This window comes from Sus scrofa, chromosome 2, assembly GCF_054392235.1.
Source record: "Sus scrofa isolate SSC_HxYL_T2T_F1_AM1 chromosome 2, Sscrofa_HxYL_maternal_Yorkshire_Landrace_v2.0, whole genome shotgun sequence".
Lineage (NCBI taxonomy): Eukaryota > Metazoa > Chordata > Mammalia > Artiodactyla > Suidae > Sus > Sus scrofa.
Window position 1 is genome coordinate 107,429,463 of NC_139384.1, and position 14,663 is coordinate 107,444,125.

At 34.2% G+C, this 14,663-nt stretch overlaps 2 protein-coding genes across 3 annotated transcripts in view; one reads left to right on the forward strand and one right to left on the reverse strand.

Annotated features, from left to right (window-relative positions):
* Window positions 1-14,663, forward strand: part of LOC110259421 (uncharacterized) — a 574,595-nt gene that overhangs the window by 502,504 nt on the left and 57,428 nt on the right. Inside the window, exons 9-10 of the transcript XR_014838267.1 lie at window positions 4,562-4,658; window positions 13,665-13,741. The gene's annotated coding sequence lies outside the window, so the exon portion shown is untranslated. The remainder of the gene's footprint in view (window positions 1-4,561; window positions 4,659-13,664; window positions 13,742-14,663) is intronic.
* LOC110259422 (endogenous retrovirus group K member 9 Gag polyprotein) overlaps window positions 1-14,663 on the reverse strand; it is a 789,250-nt gene that overhangs the window by 263,031 nt on the left and 511,556 nt on the right. The window lies entirely within an intron of this gene.

A 14,663-nucleotide genomic window follows, 5' to 3' on the forward strand; every position in this document is an offset into this window, starting at 1 on the left:
CATTAATAAGCTCCGTGTTGTACATCTTTGTCTGATATGAAGCTGCCATACCTTGTCACCAATTATAGACTCTGAAAAGACCCGTCTCATTATAGTACTTAAATTACTTGTTCCTGAAGGTGATGCTTGGTGTCTCTCTTCTGCCTCTTGCCAACAGGAAAATCACCCTTGAAGTGAATAGATGTCAGTCAAAAGCCACAAAAGAAAAGCAAAAAGAATTAATAAAAAACCTGGCTAGAATATTTATCAGCTTATTGCACAGAAAAGAATATAGATTAGACAAATAAAATGCAAGGCTAAAAGAGACACTTTTGAACAATTTAATCCCATGAAACATATCTGAGACACTTTTGAACAATTTAATCCCATGAAACATATCTGCCCATGAATTTGGGACCAATAAATATTTAGAACGCAAACCACACATGTGACCCAAAGTGGATTATTTACCATTCTGTCAACATCACACTAAAGGATGGATGTAGTGTTTGAAAACATTTTTGTCTGTTTCTCATTACATCTCTAGGTGGTAGGAAATTGAGCATCATGCAAGAGAATTCTTGTCCTTGGATTGCATCTCTCTATATTGCAAACCTGGTCTACAGGGGGTTTTCAGTCAATTGTGATTTATCTGTAAATTGAGATATCAATTAATGAATTTCTAGGTCGACTGGGCAAGAAAGGGCATAGCAGAATATTCTTCTGCCAAAGGAAAGCTAACATACTAGGTTTAAGCATATGCAAAACACATTTGAAATGCATTCAAAGGACATTCATTCCCAGGTGCCATAAAGTCTATTTATTCTATTCCATTTCAAAAGAAAAAATTTTTTTTCACAAATTCTCCTTACTAACAATAAACCCCATTATAAGCAAGTGTTGGGGAAAATGTTTATATTTTCTTTTTTGCCTATTTGCTTTTGGAATGTATGAGTTTATTCACAGGTTAAGCCAGTGGAGACTATTTTAATGGTGGGAACTCTCCAAAGGCACTCTAGTTCAAATAACTGCCCCACACCTCTCCAACTACAGAACTGAGTCAGCCAAGGGCAAGATGAAAAAAAGGGCTCACAGAAATTCTCAGAAACTAGTGTGCAGTTCCTAGCTCAGTGCCTGGAACAAAATATACCCTAGTCATTTACAATATGTTTCAAAAACGTTTGTAGCTCTAGTGTCATTCAAAATGTTATGCCTCATTTGGAAAGAAAATGTTCAATATTAACACCATCAGACTTCCTTTGACAAAAGGTCAATAAATTATGCCCATTCTTTTAAGAAGTCCACTTAGTCCAGTTAACTATAATCTTAAATGGGGACAACACACTGTTTTCATACAGTATCCATTAGTGAGTATGTAGTACATATATATGCATACATATATATATGTATATACACACACAGAGGCTTTAAGAAGAAATAACAGAAAGAGGGGAAAAAAGATGATCAGATCAAACGGAGAGCATCATGTTGAAAAATATTTGGTGTAAGACACTTATACAGGACATGCAACCTATCTTTAGTTTCAGATTTGATGTTACTGGCACCATTTCTTCATCATCACTTGAATAATCTAATAAAACTTGAGAGGGGGAAAACACTTAGAGATGGGGAAAACTACCAGTCACTGCTGAATGAAAGAGCAATGGAATTCTGACATCTTCACTGAATTCAAAAGAGCTTTCCATGAATTGCTCTTTAGGAGCATTTGGTCTCCTTTCAACATTTGGAGAACTGAGAACATTATTATTATCAATATTTTATTATTACTCTACAAAGCTTATTGTAAACTATAAAGAACCAAATACTTATAAGGTCTTATTTCCAACACAGCTCCTCAAAGCAAAGTTATGATACATAAAACACATTTTCACATTTTGGCATTTAAGTATATGAATATTCTTTTTTCCCTTTATTTAGACATATTAAAAGGAAACTTAAGTATAAATCCAAAATACAGGAGTTCTCGTCATGGCGCAGTGGTTAACGAATCCGACTAGGAACCATGAGGTTGCGGGTTCGGTCCCTGCCCTTGCTCAGTGGGTTAACGATCCGGCGTTGCCGTGAGCTGTGGTGTAGGTTGCAGACATGGCTCGGATCCTGTGTTGCTGTGGCTCTGGCATAGGCTGGCAGCTACAGCTCCGATTAGACCCCTAGCCTGGGAACCTCCATATGCCGTGGGAGCGGCCCAAGAAATAGCAAAAAGACGAAAAAAAAAAAAAAACAAACAAATCCAAAATACATTTTGGATTGATGTTAAAATCACATTTTCCTAGGTATCAAATAAACAGAAATGTGTAAGTGCTAAACATGATAAAGGCAAAAAACTAAACACATTTTATTTTTACTTAGCACAAACTATATAAGCTCTTTCTTTTAAAAAAAAAAAAAGTTAGTTTCTCTATCAGATTCTGATGATGAGGCCATTTTAAAGTAGGGATACAGGAAAAGGTTTTCCTCTTAGATGCAATGTTTTACCAGTGATGCTGGTAACAATGTATTGCCAAGTAAAGAAATTTCAAAGTCGGAGGCATAAATCTGACAGACTTCAGACACAACTACAAAACTACAGTATACAAAGTAATATGGTACTGGCACAAAAGGAGACGTATAGATCAATGGAACAGAAAAGGTAATTCAGAAATAATCCCACACACACCTACATTCAATTAATCTATGACAAAAGAGGCAAGACTATACAACAGAGAAAAGAAAGATAGTCTCTTTAACAAATGGCGTTAGGAAAGCTGGACAACTGCATATAAAATAATGAAATTGGGACACTTCCATGCACCATACACAAAAAATAAACTCAAAATAGCTTAAAGACAGGTTACCATAAAACTCCTAGGATAGAACATAGATAAAACAATTCTACGATATAAATTATAGCAATACTCTCTTTGATCAAGTCCCCAAGGCAAAAGAAATAAAAAATAAACCAATAGGACCTATTCAAACTTAAAAGCTTCCATACAGCATAGGAAACCATCAACAAAACAAAAAGATAACCTATGGAATGGGAGAAATATTTGGAAAAGTTGTGACTGAAAAATAGCTTATACAACTCACCATAAAAAGAAAAAACAAACAACCCCATCAAATATGGGCCAAAGACCTAAACAGACATTTCCCCAAAGAGACATACAGATGGCCAACAGGCACATGAAAAGAGACTCAACATTCCTAATGATTGGAGAAATTCAAATCAAAACCATGGTGAAGTATCACCTCACATTGGTCAGAATGTTTATCATCAAAAATCTATAAATAGTAAATACTGGAGAAGGTGTGGAGAAAAGGGAACCATCATAAACCCTTGGTGCAGCCACAAGGGAAAACAGTATGGAGATTTCTTTAAAAAACTGAAAAAAGAGCTACCACATAATCTAGCAATCCCACTCTTGGATATATATCCAGAAAGGATATAAACTCTAATTTGAAAATATACATATATTACCATGCTCACAGTAGCATTATTTACAATTACCAAGACATATAAACAACCCAAGTGCCCATCAACAGATGAATGGTTGAAGATATACTGAAGTAATAGAATATTACTCAGCCATAAATGAGAATAAAATATTGCTAGTTTCTACAACATGGATGGGCCTAGAGACTACTATACTTAGTGATATGTCAGAGAAAAACAAATAACATATGATATCATTTATATGTGGAGCCTAAAAATTAATACAAGGGAGTTTCCTTTGTGGCACAGTGGAAATAAATCTGACTAGTATCCATGAGGATGCAAATCTGATCCCTGGCCTTGCTCAGTAGGTCAGGGATCCAGCATTGCTGTGAACTGTGGTGTAGGTTGCAGACATAGCTCAGATACCGCGTTGCTATGGTTGTGGCATAGGCCAGCAGTTGTAGCTCTGATTCGACCCCTAGCCTGGGAACTTCCATATGCTGATGGTGTGGCCCTAAAAAGAAAAAAATAATAATACAAATGAATCTATGTATAAAACAGAAATGGACTCACAGATGGAATACAAACTCATGGTTACCAAAAAGGGAAAGGGAAGTGGTGGGGAGGATAAATGGGGAGTATGGGATACCAACTGGTACCACATACAAAACAGATAAACAACAAGGACCTACTGTATAGCATGGGGAACTGTATTCAATATCTCGTAATAACCTATAATGGGAAATAATCTGAATTTTATTATATTATCTACATAAACAGGTTTTGACGCCTATTTAGCAAAAGCAAATTTGTGGCCTCCTGTCTGAAAAAAAAAAAAAAGCCAATTCAAAAATGAGAATAAGAAAAGGCATTAGAGACAATCTGTGATTCTTATTTAAAAGGAAAACAGAGAGAATAATATGAAGAACTAAGTCTACCTAAATGTTAACGACAGGTGTCAGAGCACTCTCCGGGACCAAAACTTATATGTATTTTTGGAAAAGAGACAACCAGTGGTATTCTTTTTCTCATCATTCTATGTGGCCTCTAATAATAAACTCAACTTTTAAAGATGAATGTGGAGACTTTTATTTCCTTTGCTTCTCTTAAAACCACTTACCTACTCCTTCCCCCTTTGTTTTCCAGTTTCCCTGTTATAGTAACTGGAACCCTGATCCTTCATGCTCTATTATGTGCTACCTTCTGCCCTTAACCCTCTTCAGAAATGTGTACTTTCACAGTGGTAAGTTTATTTCTCTTCACTATATAAAGATTCTGATATTGAGCTGTGCAAATCTTCATGAAAGGATGGGCCAGTATTAGATGCTTAATACAAAAAAACCCCTAGAATCTAATGTCATTCAGGTTGCATTTTCTGCTTAGGTCTTAAAACTTAAATTACTTTATTTTCAAAATATAGAAATAAACATTTGAAATAGTTTGGTAGAGTTCAGTAATTTTATAGAAGATAGGTTTTTTAATGCTAATACCCTTTAAGTCTGCCATGTTTGTTTGTGCAGTTTGGCATTAAACTATGTGGGGACACCAGTTAGAGGAATAACAATATGAAATTCCCTCATAAGTTTCTGCAGGGGATGAATGACATGTATTGCATTCTGGATGACAAGATGGACAGGAAGTAAGAAGACTTGAACTTTCAAGCCCCAAAATGTAGGGCTCTAAATGTCATTAGTAACATAATTTTTAGGAACTATGGAAGTAATTCTTGACATTTTAGAGTGCTGATGATTACATTTTAATATTAAAGAAAACTACAAACATGACCACAGGGGTGTTTCCTTGAAATAGTGAACTTCCATAAAGAATGGTTGCTGAAAAGTTCTGTTTGCTCTAATTTGGATGCCCTGATCAATTTCAAACATTGGGTCATATTAAATAAACAGAAGTAAGAGATATCTTTACTCTTCTCAAACAGATAAAAACCAGCCTCAACTGAAAATGGACACAGACATTTTCATTCCCAGGAGTTTCATGAGTTTAATCCTCCTTTCACTAAATGCATAAAGCACCACCTGATTCATCAGGTATATGGGCTCAAAGAACAGCTCTGAGTCTTTGCTTCCTTGATTATATAACAATAATGAGAGGTTCAGATGTTACATATAAAGTAAAAAATATAACACTGTATTTGAGAAATAATTTTTCTTTTATTAATATTACTGTAAAGAATTCAAATAATTTCCTATTACTTTAATTTCTACACTATTATACGCTTTTAATGGCCAAAGCACAAATGAAATGAAGCAGCAGTTTTTTAAGTCCCTGTTCAGAATTGTTTTTAATTGAGATGGTGATTCCTTGCTGAGAATTCAAGACCATCTTCTTGTTTTAAAGGAAAAAATTACTTTTCTCTCAAAGGGATATCTCCCCCTAAATGCTTTCATAAGTCTGTGGAGATTGCTTTTTAGTTGTGGCCCACTCATATTTACTTATAAGGCAATAAAAGCAAATTATTTTTATTTCCTTCAAAAATATATAAAGGGATTTAATTTCAAAATGCAATTTAATACTTATTAATGATCAAAATCCTCTCAAATTTTATAATGTAGCCCAGAGTTTAAAATTACCCTTTTCCTTTGCTGGGTAAATAAATTTCAAAATTATTTTGCTATTTACATGGCATTAAGCTAAACATTTCTGGAGCAAAATAAGAATCATTTAGCTGATATATAAAATATTGCGCATAATGTTCTCAACATGAGGGAAGTTATAAGAAGGTAAAAACGAGGGGTGAACACTTCACTTTTATTTTTAAGAAAGAGAGCATCCTTGGTTTCTATCAAGAATTGTTTTAATAAAACTTCTGGCTCTTAGGTTTAGTTCTTATACTAGTTCTGCCTTTACTTTCATTTCTATAGCAACACAGTTTTGAATCAACATAATTAAAAATGTCATAATTTTTTAAACTATAGTGGCAACCCATTTCAGAAATCTCAACTGTCTCCAGATTCAGATTCTAGGCTCATAGGAAATTAAAAAGAAAGCCTTTGGAAGAATGAGAAAATTGTTTCATAAAGCTCATGAGCTTTTCCTGGAAGCATGTCCAACCCTCAAACAACAGTCAAATGACCTGGTAATTCATGTAAAGTTAAGTATATTCATTAAGCAAATTTGTCCACCTGGTTTCCTTGGAAACCTTGATATCTACAACATGACGGTAAACACCTGACCAGAAATATAAGAAGAAGGGTTAGTAGCTGACCTATTATGAAATGACAGTACAAATTAAAAAGAAGAAAACACAATTGGGTATCAAAATCATCACAATTTACCTGTAGTCATTCCTTTAAAAGTAAACCTAGGAGTACTTGAACAACTAATGTATTAGTCCAAAATCTAATGCACATAATTATGTGCCGAGCTAGCTAAGAAGTTTTAAACATTACCTTACAGTCTATTTAATAAGGCAAAGAATGGTCAGAAACTTTTAGAAAAGTATCTGTGAAATAAGTAAGTAATTTCAAGTATTAGCTAATTTTTTTTTTAAGGACCACACCTGCAGCATATGGAAGTTCCCAGGCTGGGGATCAGATGCTTAACTCACTGAACAAGGCCAGGGATTGAACTCACATCTTCACAGATCCTAATCAGGTTCATTACCACTGAGCCACAATGGGAATTCCCTCAAGTATTAGGGTTTAAATGAATGCTTTATATATCAGGAATGTTCTTATTTGTTGAAAATATCGATTCCCTGAAATACCTGATATGAAGCAATTTTATTTTATAAACAGCTTAATGTACAGAAGAGGATTGTATGAAGAGGACAGCTTAATGTAAAGAAGAGGATTGTGTGATACAAATGTGACTATAAGTATGAAGTCATTAATTGGGAAGCTATTCCTTTAATACTAAGTTAAGCTTATAGTATCCCAATTATTTAAGATGATAAAAATTAGAATATATATATAAGAACATTATATGTACATATGTTATAGTTAAATAAATAAAAGATAGTTTTGATTACTTTTGTATTAAATGAAGTCAGTAAGTGAAGCAAGGGTGGCCCTACTGTAAAGAACTGCTATCTTCTATTAAAATAAGCAGTTTTTGCTTCTATGAGAGTGCCTGCCCAAGCCTTTTTTAGGTCTCTTAATGGCACTAGTTCCTCCTTACAAAGAAATATGGTACTTTTTGCATTTTTACACTTTTTGACACTTTCACTTTTGTCACTTTTCCACACTTAAATTCTACCCATCCTATATTGTATTGACAATACAATAACAATACAATATTAACTACATATATAGTAGTTAAAGCCAGATTTAATATAATAAACTCATTAATTTTTAATTTTTGTGATAGAAAATTCTGAATCTATTTTTAAAAAGTACAAAGATAATATAATAAGCCACCATAAACAGAAAGTATATTGATATCCACCCATTTCTTCCCAAGCCCAAATTATTTTGAAACACATCCAAGACATCTGGCTTCAGAGGCCAGGCTGTTGAAAGAAGTGGAATTATTGAAAACTTCTGAGGAGAAAAGACACAAAACTGAATTTTTTAAAAAATGACACACCTGTCAAGAATAATGAAAACTGAAATAAAAAATAAAAAGCCAAAGAGTAGCAGGACTATATATCAATGAGTATAAACAAATATCAAGAGCCTGAGACATGGATAAGCATAAGCTATGTGCTAAATGTTGAGTAAAGAAATTCACCTATAGAAAAGGGACATTTACTAGACCGACAACAATCTAATAAAGCTTTAAATGATAGAAATTCATAAGGTAAAAAATAATAAAAATAATAAAATCTGAGACTTTCTTTAGAGCTCTCCTTCTATTCCTCTGCTTTTCAGAACCAGAGCATTCTCTTTGAATAGAATGTCTGCTGCGCTTTGAAGCATGAACAATAACTTTCTGACACAGGACATCTGATGGAGGTCAATGTGCCCCGTTTTAGATCCCTGTCTAGGGGAGAGAGTGGTCAAGTCTTTGACTCCTTGGAGTGTTAGCATCCTTCCTCAACATCCTCAACATTTTTTTCCAAGGTTCACTTTATCAAGGAATTCATGAGAAGGGTCAGTTGACTCAACTGTCTACTCGTGACTTGGTTTATTTTATGAATTATCCTCAGACGGTTTTAATTGTCAAACATTTTCCCTCTTCCCTACTTTTGTAACTTTACAAACATGTGATCATAAGCTTGATTACTATGACTCTGTATCAAGCTACAGAATGAAAAGAAACACTTTTTACTTCCAGAAAGGTGAGGCATTACTGTGTAAATTATGATTACTAAAGATAGGTTTCTAGAGTACAATTTGAGTAATTGTGCCTGCACATTATGAAGTCCTCTAGTTCGGGAGGAGTTTTTAATCTGACCGCACTTAACAGCATAAGTTCCAATAATTCTTAAGAATGAGAGAACAATGTGTTTAGAAAGTTAACTGAAAGGCTATATATAGGAAGAAGAAAATGTAATAATTAAACCCTGTTTTATTCATGCAACATAATGCTAAATAACTCAATGAATTAACTGGAGAAAGAACTAGACTAGATTGTCAGTCAGGGGATATAGCAATATATATATAATATTAAGCAAAGCCAAAGTATTAAATTATTTAGTGACAATGTGGTGTATATACTGATATACAGAAAATATTTATATTTATGTGTGTGTGTATATATATATATATATATGGAATAAAATTTTCAAATGCATGGGAGTCACAATGGGAGAAATTTTTGCAAATCATGTATTAATAAGTGACTCATATCCAGAATACATAAAGAAAACTTATAACTCCATAATAAACAACTCAAATTTTAAATAGATAATAATTTGAATAGACTTTTTGGAAAGAAGAGATTCAAATGGGGACTAAGCATATGAAAGGATGCTCAACATCATTAATCATTAGGGAAATACAAATTAAAACCACATGAAGTACCAGTTTCTATTTATCAGGACAGAGAGATACTGGACCCCTCATATATTACTAGTGAGAATGAAAAATGGTACAGCCACTTTTAAAAACAGGAAGTCCTCTAAATAGTGAACATAAAGTTATACTATGACGTCACAATTCCATTCCCAGGAATACACACTAGAGAAATAAAAATATATATCTAAATAATACTCATTTTGTGTTCATAACAGCACTGCTGACAATAGGCAAAAAGGCAAACGCCCAGAGGCCCATCAGGTGATGAATGGGTAAATAAAATGTGGTACAGGCAGTACAATATTACCAGAACAAAGTACTGATACACACTACAACATGGATAAACATTTTAAAAACAATATACTAAATGAATGTAGCCAATCACAAAAGACCACATGTATATAATTTCATGTATAGAAAATATCCAGAACAGGCAAATCTGTGGAGGCAGAAAATAGATTCTTGCTTGCCTAGGGCTGGTGATGTTGGGGAATAATGGAGAGTGACCTCTAATGGATACAGATTTCTCTTCATGGGGCCAAATATGTTTCGAAATTACATTGTAATAATGGATGCACATCTTGTGAAAAGACTAAAACACACTAAATTGTACACTTTAAATAGGTGAGTCATGTGGTGATGAATCATTCAGCAATAAAACTGTTAAAAATGTATCAGGATAATATAACACAATTTTGGAGTTCTGCTCTGATTAAAGACAAAGTAGAAAGGAATGCAGCTTCTACTTTTTTTACAAACAATATTTAGATTTCTTTTTTTTTTTTTTTGTCTTTTTTTTTGCTATTTCTTGGGCTGCTCCCGCGGCATATGGAGGTTCCCAGGCTGTAGCCGCCAGCCTACGCCCGAGCCACAGCAACGTGGGATCCGAGCCGCGTCTGCAACCTACACCACAGCTCACAGCAACGCCGGATCCTTAACCCACTGAGCAAGGGCAGGGATCGAACCCGCAACCTCATGGTTCCTAGTCGGATTCGTTAACCACTGCGCCACGACGGGAACTCCAAGATTTCTTAAGTGTAAATTGTAGATACACTGCATCTGTTAATATCATTTTCTGTTCTTTTCAAGTTTTATACAAAAATTCACATCAAAAATAAATATTACAAACATACATTTAAAAACCAACAAATGGGATAGATGCTTTCATATTAATAGTATTTATTCTTCATAATTCTCTAAGATGTGGATTATGATGTCCATTTTACATACAATGAAGTTGAGACAAGAGCTGAGTTCGGCCAAGTCACAAGGTTAATACATCCTAATATCAAGATTTGAACCTAGATCCATCTGTTATACAGCTCCTTTTAATCACTCAATAAAGCAATTTTAGAAAGAAATAAACATTAAGGTAAAATTTTATAACATTTCCACTAATATTTAACCTTAGGAACATTTAATGTCATTCCAAAATCACTTATATTCAGGTCCTTCCAGACCAGTTGATCTTTAAGCTTCAAAATGGTTGAGCACCAAAACATTTCTGGGTATTTAGCCTGGCAGGATCTTAATTATTTCTTTAGCTTTCTCAGGGTGGTTGTTAAATCTCCCACTTCTATTAAAGCCTGATGTCTTGTCAACATATGCTACTGTCTTCATGTTAAAATACTCCAGTACACATCTTACTTTTGTCTTCTGTGGCCCTGGTTTTCTAATATGAACATACTTTCACAGCATAGTGCAGTCCACTGACCTTATCTCCAACTGGTTCCCCAGACTCTAGTCACATAGTTGCCAATCTTAACTCACATTAGAGTGATAATTTCATAGAATTTTAAAAATATTAGTTCCCTAGAAATGTGTTAGTCTTCCCATTCTTAAATTTTTAATATTATTTTTTATTTTTTTATTTTTTTAAATTTTTTAACTTTTAAAATTTATTTTTAATCACATTTTTTATTACTCTTATTACCCCAATACAATTTTTTTCTGACTGTACAGCACAGTGATCCAGTTACATATACATGCTTACATTCTTTTTTCTCTCATTATCATGCTCCATCATAAGTGACTGGACATAGCTCTCAATGCTTAACAGCAGGATCTCATTGCTAATCCACTCCAAAAGCAATAGTTTGCATTCATTAACCTCAAGCTCCCAATCCATCCCACTCCCTCCCCCTCCCCCTGGGCAACCACAAGTCTATTCTCCAAGTCCATGAGTTTCTTTTCTGTGGAAAGTGTCATCTGTGCTGTATATTAGATTCCGGAGATGTGATCTCATATGGTATTTGGCTTCCTCTTTCTGACTTACTTCACTTAGTATGAGAATCTCTAGTTCCATCCATGTTGCTGCAAATGGCATTATTTTGTTCTTTTTTTATGGCTGAGTAGTATTCCCTTGTGTATATATACCACATCTTCCTAATCCAATCATCTGTTGATGGACATTTGGGTTGTTTCCATGTCTTGGCTATTGTGAATAGTGCTGCAATGAACATGGGGGTGCATGTGTCATTTTCAAGGAAAGTTTTTTTATGGATATATGCCCAAGAGTGGGATTGCTGGGTTATATGGTAGTTCTACATAGAGATTTCTAAGGTATCTTCATACTGATATCCATAGTGATTGTACCAGCTTACATTCCCACCAACAGTGCAGGAGGGTTCCCTTTTCTCCACACCTGCTCCAGCAATTGTTATTTGTGGACTTATTAATGATGGCCATTCTGACTGGTGGGATGTGTCTCATGGTAGTTCTGATTTGCATTTCTCTAATATTCAGGGATGTTGAGCAAATTTTTAATATAATTTTAAAGTTTCTTTTAATCTACATTCTCTCCTCCAACTCATTTTTTTCTTAATTGCTCTGTCAAAGCCCCAGGCCATTTAACCTGTTGAGTTTTCCAGTTTGGAGCTTTCTGACTCCACGCTCATGCAATACTTAAACATGTTCCTCTATTCTCTGTATTTCCTATACATTTGATGCTAGATATAGAGGCTTGGTGGGGGTCCTTTGGTCTCTTTGGCAAGCCTCTAAGCATTGTTGCATTCTTATAGCAGGAGGCATATAATGTTTATCTTTCTGTGATGTTAGTATTCATTGACACTCAATTCTTAGATACATGAATTAATGGAGGGCTGTAAAATGGTAATATTCTAATCTATCATTTTATGATTTTTAATTGGTATACATCTTATAAAGAAACACTTCTCTCTATCTTCTATTTGAAATGACACATGTTGATTCTTTTTCTCTATTTAACTGTTTTGTTTAAATTTTAATCTATTTACCTGTTTTTAAGAAAATGGTTTATCTTTTGAAGTATCCAGTTATTAGTTTTAAATATTATTATTGAATTTAGGTATTCAAACATATTTTATGTGTTTCAGTCTATTGCAATTAATATAGTAATAGAGTTACACTGTCTTATCTTTGCTCAGTGGAAGCATCTTCATGTTAGCTCCTATGTTCCTTTGATATGACTGGTAGTATGACAGATAATCCAAATTCATCTTACACAATTCCTACCGGAGATGTGGAATTATCCATTTCTTCAAGACATTTTGATTTCTTAGTAGAAAATCATATTACCAGATCACAATCTGAGGATGAGAGATGCTACTGAATGTGTTATATTCCCAGGCCTTTTTAGTAGTAGCAAAAGATATAATATATAAACATTAAATAATACCTTATTTAAAATATAATACTTCCATAAGTTAATACTGATATTTTTAAGTCAAATACAGAGCAGTGGGAATTTAATTTAATTTCCTCTGTCTTGGCATTATACTTACTTCCTTACACAAAGTGTGCCTTATCTAACTATATAGCCTCAAAAGTTCCAATGGAATAATACTAATGCTGTCATCTCAATATGATCATGAGAACTGATTTTTTTTTCCATTTGGAATATACACTCTCCCACATTTTTATGAATTTATTCTATTGTAGTTAATGGAGTATATACTCCTTAAATGCCAAATATATTCCTTTTAATCTTTATTTAATCTTAACTCTACCATTATGTATTTTTTTTCCTCATAACCAGTTCTATGCCCCTGCTTTCACAATGGATTTCTAGGAGTGTTTCAGTCCAGAAAAATAATACTTGTAAAAATAATAAGCATTTAATTGAGTTGAATCTGTGACCTTTATTCTCAATGTTTCCTGGATTTTTATAGAGATTTTGCTTCATAAACTTGGGTTGTATCTCAATGCATAAAAGAACAGATACAATTATAAAAATAATTATACTACCACTGATGCCCTAGGATTTAATAATATATCCACAGAAAATCTTATATTGTTAGTGCTTTTAGAAATCTTAAGAAAAATCACTGATATTTTGACATTCATTTCCTTAGGTCAGTCAGCTAGGGGCGCGGTGGCAACTTGCTCTGGATGAGGTTGTTGGCTCAGCACATCTATCCTTTCTCAGTCTGTGAGTAAACTAAATACCACCTATCTTTTAGGGAAGAAATGGATTTTTGTGGTCTCTTCCTGTCTCTTTCCGAGTCCCTGGGCCTAAGATTTTTTGCAGCATACCTAGTTTTGGATGCACCTGCACTTGATCCTGCCAGAACCTTCCCTTCCTGAGGACAGACTGTGCTCTCTCAGTGTGTATGGGCCCCACTGTTGGCTGGAAGTCACAGCCCACTTGAATTTTAATAAAGATTCATAGGAACTTGTTATGAAACAAACACCATAATGACACCCAGACAGGCTGTAGAATTATTTTTAGCCAGATGATGTGTGTGGCCCATGCCTCAGGCCCACCAAATGATAATAATAGTAACTCTAGGCAGTAAGAGAACATTTTTCGTAAAAGTTGCATAAATCATGAAATCTTTCCTACCATCCTTCCTCCCCTGCCCACCTTCCTCTTCACACCATCAGGAGGTGCTGGGCTTGGAATTGATTGCCTCGCAGATTTCAAGTAACAATCGAAAGGAAAATGAATCCTTAATTTTGTTGAAGAATTCATTAGAGAAAAACAAGGATTGGCATTATACATGTACCATAAAAATGGCCAAGCTACACACGGTTTCAAAAATGATGCCCGGAGCTATTTTTTAAAACGGGGTCAGATGAATGCTTCCATATTTGACGTCTTTTTTCATATATATAAATTAATATCCAGTAGCAGCACAGAATCAAAATTAATGCATTTCAGGAAAGAGCTATCTGTCAAGCTAAAAACACTTAGAGAGAAAGGACCACTCTTGGAAACTTAAGAAACAGTATTACCATAAGAAGAATAAAGGCCTTTATGGAGAGGGTTATGTTAGGCTATTGATAAATATAGATTACCGACACTGCTTCCAAATCTGAGGAGTCAGAAAGCCCACATTTCAGTTTCATTT